At 52.8% G+C, this 10,341-nt stretch overlaps 1 long non-coding RNA gene across 1 annotated transcript in view; it reads left to right on the top strand.

Annotated features, from left to right (window-relative positions):
• LOC138171386 (uncharacterized) overlaps positions 1 to 9,337 on the top strand; it is a 12,560-nt gene extending 3,223 nt beyond the window's left edge. The window contains exon 2 of the long non-coding RNA XR_011170871.1: positions 7,523 to 9,337. This is a non-coding gene — a long non-coding RNA (uncharacterized lncRNA). The remainder of the gene's footprint in view (positions 1 to 7,522) is intronic.
• Positions 9,338 to 10,341: the final 1,004 nt, after the last annotated feature.

Here is a 10,341-nt window from a genome sequence, read left to right as displayed (position 1 = left end):
GAGACAGAGAGATAGAAAAGAGAGGTGGAGAGAAAGAGACAGAGAGAGATAGAAACAGGTGGAGAGACAGAGATGCAGAGAGATAGAAACAGAGATGGAGAGACAGAGACAGAGAAACAGAGAGAGGTGGAGAGACAGAGAGATAGAAACAGAGAGGTGGAGAGACAGAGAAAGGTGGAGAGACAGAGAGAGGTGGGGAGGGAGGGACAGCCCGAGGGGAGGGCCTGGGAGGAGAGCAGGGAGTGGAGGGGGCCCCAGGCTGCTGACCCCCTGCTCCAGGCCCCAGACTCACCCTCCCCTGCCCCCCCTGGGTGTGCCACATCTGCTGCTTCAGCTCGGGGGGAACCTTCCCTGGCTCAGCCTCCAACCCCTGTAGCCACTGGGTCTCAGTTTCCTTCTCTGCACCTCTGGGGTCCTTTTTTGCTCTCAGCAGGTGACCTGTGACCTCTCCAGCTCAAATTCCTTCCAGCATGAAGTCTCATGATCCTATGAGCTTTCACACATGAGGGAACTGAGGCCCCAAGCAGTTCCTAGGATCTAGCACGAAGGTCCCAAGATGGTCCTTAGTGCTGAATGATGGGCTCCAACCCCTTTGTCATACTGGGGAAAAAGCAGATAAAGTGATTTCACAAGGTGACCCAATGAGTTAGTAGGAGAGTCAGTATTCAAACCCAGAACTCATGGGTCCCAGCCTTCCGAGGGATGTTTGTGGTGCCCTCCCCACATTTCCCACAGTCTGAGGTGAGGGTGGGGGGTACCCTGTCTCCCTCCTCTGCCTCTTCATCACTAATTCTGCTCCTGAGGTGGCATCCGTTTGTTTGTCCCGTCAGCGTCCGTCCGTCCGTCACGTCCCATGCCCCACCTCTGCCTCTGTCAGCGTCTGATTAACCTCCTCTGTTTTGCTTTTAATGCCTACCCCTGCCCCTGCCCTGCCTGCTCCAGACAGACCCGGCTAGAAAGCCCCCCCACAGGAGTAACCGGGCCTCGGTGAATCTGGTGGACGGCCGGGACCCTAAGCCACCGCCCGTTGACTCCTGGGTCTAACTTGCATGCCTGGTACGTTCTGCTCTGCTCTGCCGGGGGCCCAAGGCTTGTGATTAACCCTGTGTGGGACTGCATGCTTGGCCCTCCCTCGTCCCCAGAGTGCCCCAGCCTTCCCTCCTTCTGGTCGAAGCCTGGCCTAGGCCTGGGCTCAGGACAGGGGGACAGGTTCCCCCGAGGGGTGACAGAGGGAGCCCCTGTGATGGCTCTGGGGGGCAACAGAGAGATGCGTTCATGATGGATTGGCTCCAATTGCCTGAAAGGGGGATGAGGAAGGGTCCTGCCCCTCTCCCATTGCCAGCACTCCTGTAGGAAGTCTGAGAGGAAGCAAGCTGTGCAGTGGCTGGTGCCCTGGGTGTGCCATGAGGTGCCCTTTCCCCCATTCTGTCCGAGGCTTCCCTCCCTCACCAGTGGCCATTTTCACTATTGGGAACAAAGCCACTTGACCTCTTATACTGGTGTCTTGTCCTCAAGCACTTGGGGACAGTCAAGGAAGCCCCAAACCAGCCTTCCTGGCTGGCCTGCCCTGGCAGGGCCTGGGCACCCCCTCCCACTCATGGCCCACTCCCACCAGAACAGTAGGCCCTTCTCTATCGCATCTCCTCACATGGGCCCGCAGCTCTGCTTGAGAGCCATAGCGGCCCCAAAGCAGCCCAAGTCTGGGCTGTGACCCTGAGAGTGACCCAGACAAAGCTCCCCTCATCCTTCTCAGGGCACTGACTCTGAGCCCCTACCCCACCCCAGCTTCCTGAGTAACTAGAAAGATGCTAAGTGCCTCCCAAAGCCCCTGCCAGGGGAGCCCACTGTGGACAGGCTTGGTGGGCAGTCCTAGCCACAGACCGGGCCTGAGCTGGGAAAGGCTCGCCACCATCCCTCTGCCCTCTGAGAGGGCCTGCTGTCCTTCCGGCCACAGTGACGGTGGCAGAGGGTCCCAAAGCAGGGAACAGGCCTGGGAGAAAGCAGCACTCAGTGCCAACGTCCTGGATTTGGAGGCAGGGCATACCCTGGCTTCAAACCCCAACCCTTCTGCTTTCCACCACTGTAGCTGCACTCTGAACCTTAGTCTCCTCCTTTGTAAAACCAAGAGGTTGGGCCAGCTGGCCTCAGAGGCCCCTCCGTGACTAGCTCTGTGATTAGTGAGTCCCACAATGAGCAGTCATTTAACTACTGGCGCTCTAGACGTGAAATCTGTGTCCAGCGGCCAGCGAAGTGGCATTGTAGGCCATTGAAAGACTACTGCAGGAATGGCCCGTGTCTGTGTTGGGATCCTTTGGGTTCTGTAAATGATGAGGCCCAGGCCTTCTTTGGAGAGGCAAGACAATGAGGCTGGCATAGCTGGCACCCCAGTGGGCAGGTGGTGGCATCGGGCATCTCACTGGCCATGAGAGAAAGGACACAAGCACCTACTATGTGCCGGGCACTGGTCTAAGTGCCTTTTTTTTACACAAACAGCCTCATTTGATCCTCACAGCCCTGCAAGGTAGATGCTATTGTATCTTCATTTTACAGTTGAAGAAACTGAGGCAACCAGAAGTTAAGGGATTTGCCCAGGGTCACACCTCTAGGAATTGTCTAAAGTCAGATTCAAACTCAGGTCTTCCTGACTCCAGGCCCAGTGCTCTAACCCCTAGGCAACCCAGCTGCCTCTTCTCCTGCTAGGGTCATGGGAAGCACAAGCATGATTTACACACCCATAATAGTTCTTTTTTTCTTATTGTTGATCTCGATTTTTGTTTCATCCCTTTCATTTCCCAAGCTCTCCTTCCATCTCCTCCCCAGAGAACCTTTCCTTGTAACCACACATAAGGAAGAGTAAGATGATCGTATCCATCCCATCCGACAGTACAAGTAGAGTTCCATACCCCTAGGCCCTCACCTCTGCAGAGAAGGGAGGGAGGACTCCCTGCTGAGGGGACTGAAGCGGTAGAGAAAACTGATAAAGAATGTGACAAGATCATCCTGATCAAGTTGGCAAATACCAATCACCCAGGGGTGCCAGGCACCGTACTAGGTCCTGGGGCCTGTAAAGACAAAAATAAACTTTTCCCTGCCCTCAGGGAGCTCACATTCGAAAGGGAGAGACAACAAATCTCTCATAAGCAGAATAAATACAAATATATTCCAAGTCATCAAATACAAGATGTTTGGGAAGGGGGAAGGTGACAGGAAAGGCTCCGTGCAGAAGCCAGTGACTGGACTGCAGCTGAAAGGAATGGGGGACTTATAAAAAGGGCCTGCCTTCTAGGCATGGGACGGGGCATGAGCATAGGCGACAAGCGCCATGCATGAGGAACAGACGGGAGACTAGTGTGGGGGCCCATAGAATGCGTGAAGGAGACTCATGCCCAATGAGGCTGGAAAGATCCTGCCCCCAGTTTCAGCCCCACCTGCTCTCAGGGTGCCCCTTACCTTGTTCAGATCACATGCCAAGTCTTTTACAGCCAAATTTTCTCCTCCACAGATTTCCACTGTGTTGTGAGGTGATAACTATTTATAATCTTTTGTTAGCAATCAACAAACATCTATTAAGTGCCCACTATGTTCCAAATGCTGTTCAAGGTGCTGGAGAAACAAAGACAAAATTTTAAACAGTCCCTTGTATCTGTTACCATCTGTGACAGTGGACCTGCCAGATGTGGAGATCCTGTTCTGTTTATCCATGTGCTGTAGAGGACATGAAAATGGACTTAAGTTAAAGCTGGGAAAAGGGCCAGACCTGACCAAATCCATCGACCCTTCTCTGCACCCTCAAAAAAAATTCATGCTGGGGTGATATGATATTATAAGTACTTAAAAGGAATTAATTCATTCCTAAATAATTAATTTAAAAGAATTAATTTTCTGAGGGTATGCTAAAAGAGAAAAAGTATAGATAGTAAATTTACTATCTAGTAAAGGAGGCGAGATGGTAGAGTGGAAATCAATCAATGAACATTTATTAAGTACCTTTGTGTTCTAGCTGTACTCGGCAAAAGGGCACAAAGATAAAAGATGAAACAGTCATTATTGGAAGTCAGAGGACATTGGTTCCAAACCCTACTGCCTCTGTGTCTTTGGGCAAGTTCCTTAACTTCTATGGGCCTCAGCTTTCCCAGCTGTAATGAGGAAACTGGGCTAGATGTTCTCTAAAATTCCTTCAAATCCTCAATCCCCCATTTAAAAAATGACCAAGAACAAATAGGCAAGCATCATCCCCATGGGTCTCCTTTACCCCCTTTACAGAATCATGATAATGGTCTACACACGGATTGAGGGCATCCTTGATGAAGACATTCTATGGGCCCCCAAACTGGTCTCTCTGTTCCTCATACATGACGCTCATGCCCATGCCCATGCCCATGCCTAGAAGGCAGAGAACAGGAAGGCTATCATTATACCCAGTTTTCTATAGCAAAGATGTAGCACATCTTTGTAGCCACACAATTCACAGAGAGGTTCAGGGGACACAAGATTCAGTTGTGTTGATTGATTTTGACTTGGAAAAGTTGGGTCTTCTCCAACCAGGTGTCTCCTATGCGTGGTCTCTAGAGCTAACCATGTCCAGCCATTCTCTGATGACCAGGATCATACACACAGGGGGATGCATGCTCACCAAGGACATTGTTCTCTACTCTGATGGAGTCTGCCCTGTGTAGAGTCTGAGGGGAAGAGGGGCTCCCTGTGGAGAGTGAGGCTAGAAGAAGGACCATAGGAGTGGAGAGAGAGGGATGGATGCGAGAGATGACAGATGGGCCTGAAAGAGCTTGGCAGCTCTTTGGGTAAGGGGCAGGAGGGGAGGCAGAAGGAAGTGTTTTAACTAAAAAATTTAAGTTTTTTACCTTGGAGACTTCTAGCTTGGGTGACATGCTAGAAATCAGGAAGCTGGTTGGAAGGGCAGGTTTAGGGGCAGAGATGATGAAGTCATTCCTTGGACATCTTGAATTGGAGATGAAGTTGGGGCATCCAGGTGGAATGTGGGATGATGGGGATGGGGATCTAGAGGTTGGGGCTGGAGAGAGAGCTGGGAGGTAAGATCGTAGAACCAACCCAGAAGAACTGATGAGGTCACCAAGGGAGAGACTGGAGAGAGACAAGGACCAAGCACAGAGCTTTGGGAGACCCCCCCCCAACCTAAATATGTAGGGAGGAAGATGTCCAGATTCAAAGAGGAGTGGTTGGGGAGGACCAGGGAGAGTGTCCCAGAGAAATCTGCACTCAGGATATGGAAAGAGGAGGATGTGCTAATAGAGGAGACCAAGGGGTGGTCAGAGGGCTGAGCCCAGGGAAGAGAGAGTGTCCAGGAGGCAAGTACTGGTCAGCATCGCCAAGAGCTACAGAGAAGGCAGGCCAAAGGAAAGACCATCCTACTCGGCAGCCAGGAGACCACCGGTGACCTGTGAAAGAAGGGCAGATCTCAAAGGCAGACGTCAGTGGGTTGGAGGAGTGAATAGGTGATGAGGCTATGGACATGACAGGGAGACACTAGGTGGGGCCCCGAGGTGAAGCATGAGCCAGATGGCACTTTGAGTGATCCCCAGCTCCTCCCCGATGGAAAACTCCACGCTTTAACCCAGACATCCTCCAAATGATGTCATGTGGTTATAAATCTTTAAACCCTAAGAATAAAGATTGTGGATGACCAGGAGGAAGACACCAGGTGAAGGTGGTGGGGCCGAGGGGGCAGCAGCCTGTTGTCAATGATGACTGGCAGACTGGAAGGGGCATGAAAGACGTCATCCAGGACAGTGAGAACAGAGAAGGAGGTGGGACAGTCACCCAGCAGAGAAAGGGCTAACAGATGGCCAGCCATGTCTGGGCACGGTTCTCAGACACAGGCTAGTTGTGACAGAATGGTCAGAGGGTTGCTTGTGTTACAGGCTCAGCTGACCTTGCTGTCCACCCTCAGAGGCTCCGGGCTCTCCTTGAGTGGGGAAGATCCTAGCTCAGTCACAGCCTCCCACTCTTCATGGGCCTTTTCCATGTCTTCCCATCGATCCCATGACCCTTCCTCCAATTGTTCATTCACTCGTTGGCAGCGCAGAGCAATGACTTGGAGTTGGGAAAACCTGGGTTTGGATTCCCTCTCAGTAGCTCAGCTAGCCTTGACAGGTCCGAGATACATCAGCACTGTCTCCTTTAATCCTCACAACAGCCTTGGGAGGGAGGGCTTATTATTATCCCCATTTTACAGATCAGGAAACTGAGGCAAGCCTTTTATGGTTAGGTGACTTCTTCAGGGTCACACAACCTGCAGATGTCTGAGGAAGGATGTGAACTAGAGTATTCCCCATTCCAGGTTCAGTTTTGTCTCCACCTGAGCCCCTGAGGTGCCTGTGACACTTAAGAATATCAGTCTCTAGATGTTCTAAAAATGACAGTCCTTAGCGCCCTCTGTCACCATCACTGCCCGGGGAGAAAGGGGCCTACAGATCTCTTCTTTGCCTCATGAGCTGCCGCGCTCACCCCATGGTCATCCATTGGCCAGGAGCTTCTCCAAGCCCTCTCTGCATGTGCTGGCCCCTGGCAGGGTCCCCCCCTCCCACACCCAGCAGTGAGGGCCCTCTGCTGCTGAACCCTTCACATTCACGGAAGGCCAAAACGACCCCAATGGGGCCATTTATGTGCCGCTGACCAAGCAGCCCCAGCAACCCAGCTGGCTTCACCCTCTGCTCCCCAAGCCTCCTGACTGACCGAGGAGTATCTACCAATGCGGAGGGTTTACCGAGCTCTCCCAGACCTCAGGACACCCTGCCGTGATGGCCTTCCGTGCCTCAGTTCCTCAGACTCACAGGAGGGGAGCCCCCGTTGTGGTGGATGAGTGACCCAAAGGCTCTGGGAGCTCTGGTCTAGCCATGAAATGCCCAAAATAACAGCGAGGGAGTGAGGGTGAGAGCCGAGGAGCCAACTCTACTAACCCGCTTTCTCCCCTGCCCCAGTTTCTACCCAAACAGTCCCGATGTGCCATTTTTTACAATACAGTTTTTATTTCATTAAATATTTCCCAATTACAGGTAAAAATTTTTGAACATTCATTTTTTAAAATTTTGAGTTCCCAATTCTCTCCCTCCCTCCCGTCCTCCCCTCCCCTCTCCCTAGCAGGCTCTTTGCTAGCTCGGTGGGCTTCCTTGGGGTGCCTCCGCCCAGAGCTGCTCCCCACACCCCTCCCTCCCGTGCCCCCCACCCCGTACCACCTAGATGTTGGGGATAGCCAGGACCAAGTCCCAGGTTGTAGCGCACACACACACGGTCCATTTGGTGTGTGCCGAAGTGCCTCCCATTCTCAGATCCCTCCGCTCTAAGAAGGTGCCTGAAGCTGCCACCACGTCCTCTACAGGGGTGAGTGAGGCTGGCATTGGGGGAAGAGGAGATGGAGCGCACCTGGGCTCCTGCCCATCCATGCTGAAGCTTGGGGGGATAGAGATCCAGGCAGAGAATGACGCCGCTGGGGACGGGGCTTCTTCCTCTGCTGGGCCAAGTCTGACTTTCTCCTTTTTTCCCTCAGGGCTAGAGTCCAACAGTTGTTTGGTTTTCTTTTTTTTTTTTTAATTGTTTTTAAATGAGAAGAGCATTGAATCGCCCAGGAGGATGTCATTAATCACCACTGCCGTCGGGTTTGGAGGACTCGGGACCCCTGCGCAATCTGTGGATTCCAGGGGGCTTGGAAGGGGGGAGAGAAAAGCCCCCTGGGGCCACCCTCCCCCCCCAGAGCTCCCAGCCTCATACAACCAGAGTTTCCTTTTGCAAACGTCTGTCCCCTTCCCTGCCGAGTCCCTTCTGATGGATCCCCTCGGGAACCCTTCCTCCTGCCCTCAGCCCCCTGCCCCCTGTCCCTCCTGCCGGGTCCGCATCTCTTGATCCGGCTCTTTCTTAACTGTTAACCTGCACGGTGCTGAGTGCTGGAGAAGATGGGTGGGGGGAGGGGAGAGGGCACCGTGGCCATGGGCCCGAGCAGAGGTGCCCAGGTGGGGCTCTTACGGTTAGTCACCAAGAAGATAGCACTTTGCTTTGCCTCTGAACTGTGAATTTAATATTTTTTTCCTTTAAAATGAAGAGTTTATTTAGCTTTTGAACTAACATTGAGGCTGTGGGTTAGTTTTCAGCTGGAGAGGATTGGGTTTGTTGGATGTCACGGGAAAGAGGAAGTTGGCGGTGGGGTTGGGGTTGGGCAGTCACGGCTGATGCTGCGGGTTGGGCCACCTGGCTCTGGGTTCTGTGATCAGCCTCCGAGGGCCAGCTTCATTCTGACCTCGAAGGCACGAGGAGTGAGGGTGTTGGGTGGGAGAGGGGAGCTGCCACCAGAACTCTGGGTCCAGACCCATGCTGGGTGGTCTGTGGGCACAGCTGAGGAAGGCATGTGCCATTTGGCCAGCAAAGCATTGGGGCTTTCGGAAGCCAGAGCAGCAGGCTTGGGTTTATGCCCCTCTCTAAGGACAGGCCACGCGTGTGACCGCGGCTTTGGCACAGGCTGGGATTGTAGGGGAAGGACGGGCATCTGCTGGGCCTGCGTGCTTTGGGACCCCTGCGGCCACCGCCTGACTGTGACCTTGCAGGGCCCTGCTCCCACAGACAGTGAAGCCAGGATGCTCGTGGGAGGGGTCCCAGCTGAGAGGGGGACTTTCAGTGCCTGCTGTTCGTAGTCTAAAAAACAAACCTTAAAAACCAAAATATGACTGTATTAGTAAACATCTAAATTTTTGTTAAAAAAATTAAAAAGAGAAAAAAAGCATCAGCAGAACTTTGTATGTTCTTGAGTATAATAAAAAGAATATGGCTCCATATATGGGAATAAATGCAGCTATCTGTCTCTATGCATCTGTATGGATATGGGCGAAAGCCTGTCGCATCGGCGGGCTGGACAGCGGCATGGAGACACGGCGTGCCAGGGCCCTGCCTGAGTCGGTCCGGGAAGCCACCCCTCCTCTGGCCTGGGACGGAGCAGGAGCGGGAGGCAGAGGCCAGAGCTCACCTCAGTGAGGCCAGCGCCAGCCGGTGGTGTTCCCGAGGATCGCTATCGCCAGCCCTTTCAACTAGGTCTCTTAACACTGGACATCTTTTAACTAACTTGTGACTTCTTTTTCAAGAATGATTGTATAGCCCTTTTCCATATGAGAAGATTTTCCAATACTCAGTCTCCTTTCTTCTTCATAGTGGGAAGAACACTGGATTTGGAGTGGGAGGACCTGAGTCGGACAAGCCCCTTCCCCACTCCAGACTTCAGTCTCCTCATCTGTAAAATGGGGATTATCCTAATTACACTCCCTACCTCACAGGGGTGTTGTGAGGAAAGTGTAAACCTTAAAGTTATATCGAAATGGGACCTGTTATTATTATTGTTATTTCTTGGCAGTTAGCTCCAGAGTGGGCTCGTGTGGAAGGAGGAGGGACAGCAAGAACAGACTAATGGGAACAGGGCTCCTCTCACCAGCCCCCATCTGAGACAAGAGTGTGGGGGCGCTGGGCTGGGACCTGGCTCTGCCACTCCGGATGGGTGACATTTCTGTACCTCAGTTTCCCCACCTGAAAATAGGCATGGATCCTTCTTTGAATGGAGGTTGGGAGGTGTGTCACCAACCAATAGTCAGCTAGCCTTTGATGGAAGATTTATGGTGATGGGGAACTCACTATCTCCCCAGGCAACCCTTTCCACTTTGAGAGAATTCTGGTGATTAGATTTTCCGGACGACACTGTGACCCTGCTGGTCCTATTTCTGCTCTGCTTGGGGGCTGAACCTCAGGGCACTGGGAAGCAGGTCTGATCACTGGCCCACCCAGTGAGGGCTTTCTCTTTTGCTGAACTGATGGGCACCAGTGTGTTCTTCCCCCTTCCTCACCCTCTTGGCCCAGGTCTTGCCCAGGCACTGATGAGGATCCCAGGCTGGATCCATTTGCCTGTAAGTGACCAGAGCCAGGTTAATGGAGAGCACCAGTGCTCGGATGGAAGGTCAGGGAAAGGAGCCTGAGCTCAGGGAACAGTGGGGACACCCACATGGTGGGTGGAAATTACATTGGTTCCTTCTGCCTGGGGCCCCTTCTAGAGGAGGAAGATGGCAGCCTTGGTGTCTGCCCCAGGCTAACTGGTAACATGGTGAGATCCTGTGGATGCCAAAGGGTCAGGGGCTCCCTCTGACAAGTGGAGATACAGAGAAAAACGCATCAGTAGTTTGGAGTCGATGTGGCATTTCTTTGAGAAATACCTCCATGTGCTGGCACAGCCAGGTCTGTGAGCAGCATCCCAGTCCCCAAGATGCTTCAGGCACTCCCCACTGCCAAGGCCATCCTTGGGACCTGCATATCACTGTGTGTGTGTGTGGGCACAGATGG

This window comes from Petaurus breviceps, unplaced genomic scaffold (assembly GCF_028583685.1).
Source record: "Petaurus breviceps papuanus isolate PSGF00001 unplaced genomic scaffold, PetGlider_PUasm1.0 428, whole genome shotgun sequence".
NCBI lineage: Eukaryota > Metazoa > Chordata > Mammalia > Diprotodontia > Petauridae > Petaurus > Petaurus breviceps.
Note: the sequence above shows the minus strand (reverse complement) of the source record. Positions and strands in the feature narration are given on the sequence as shown.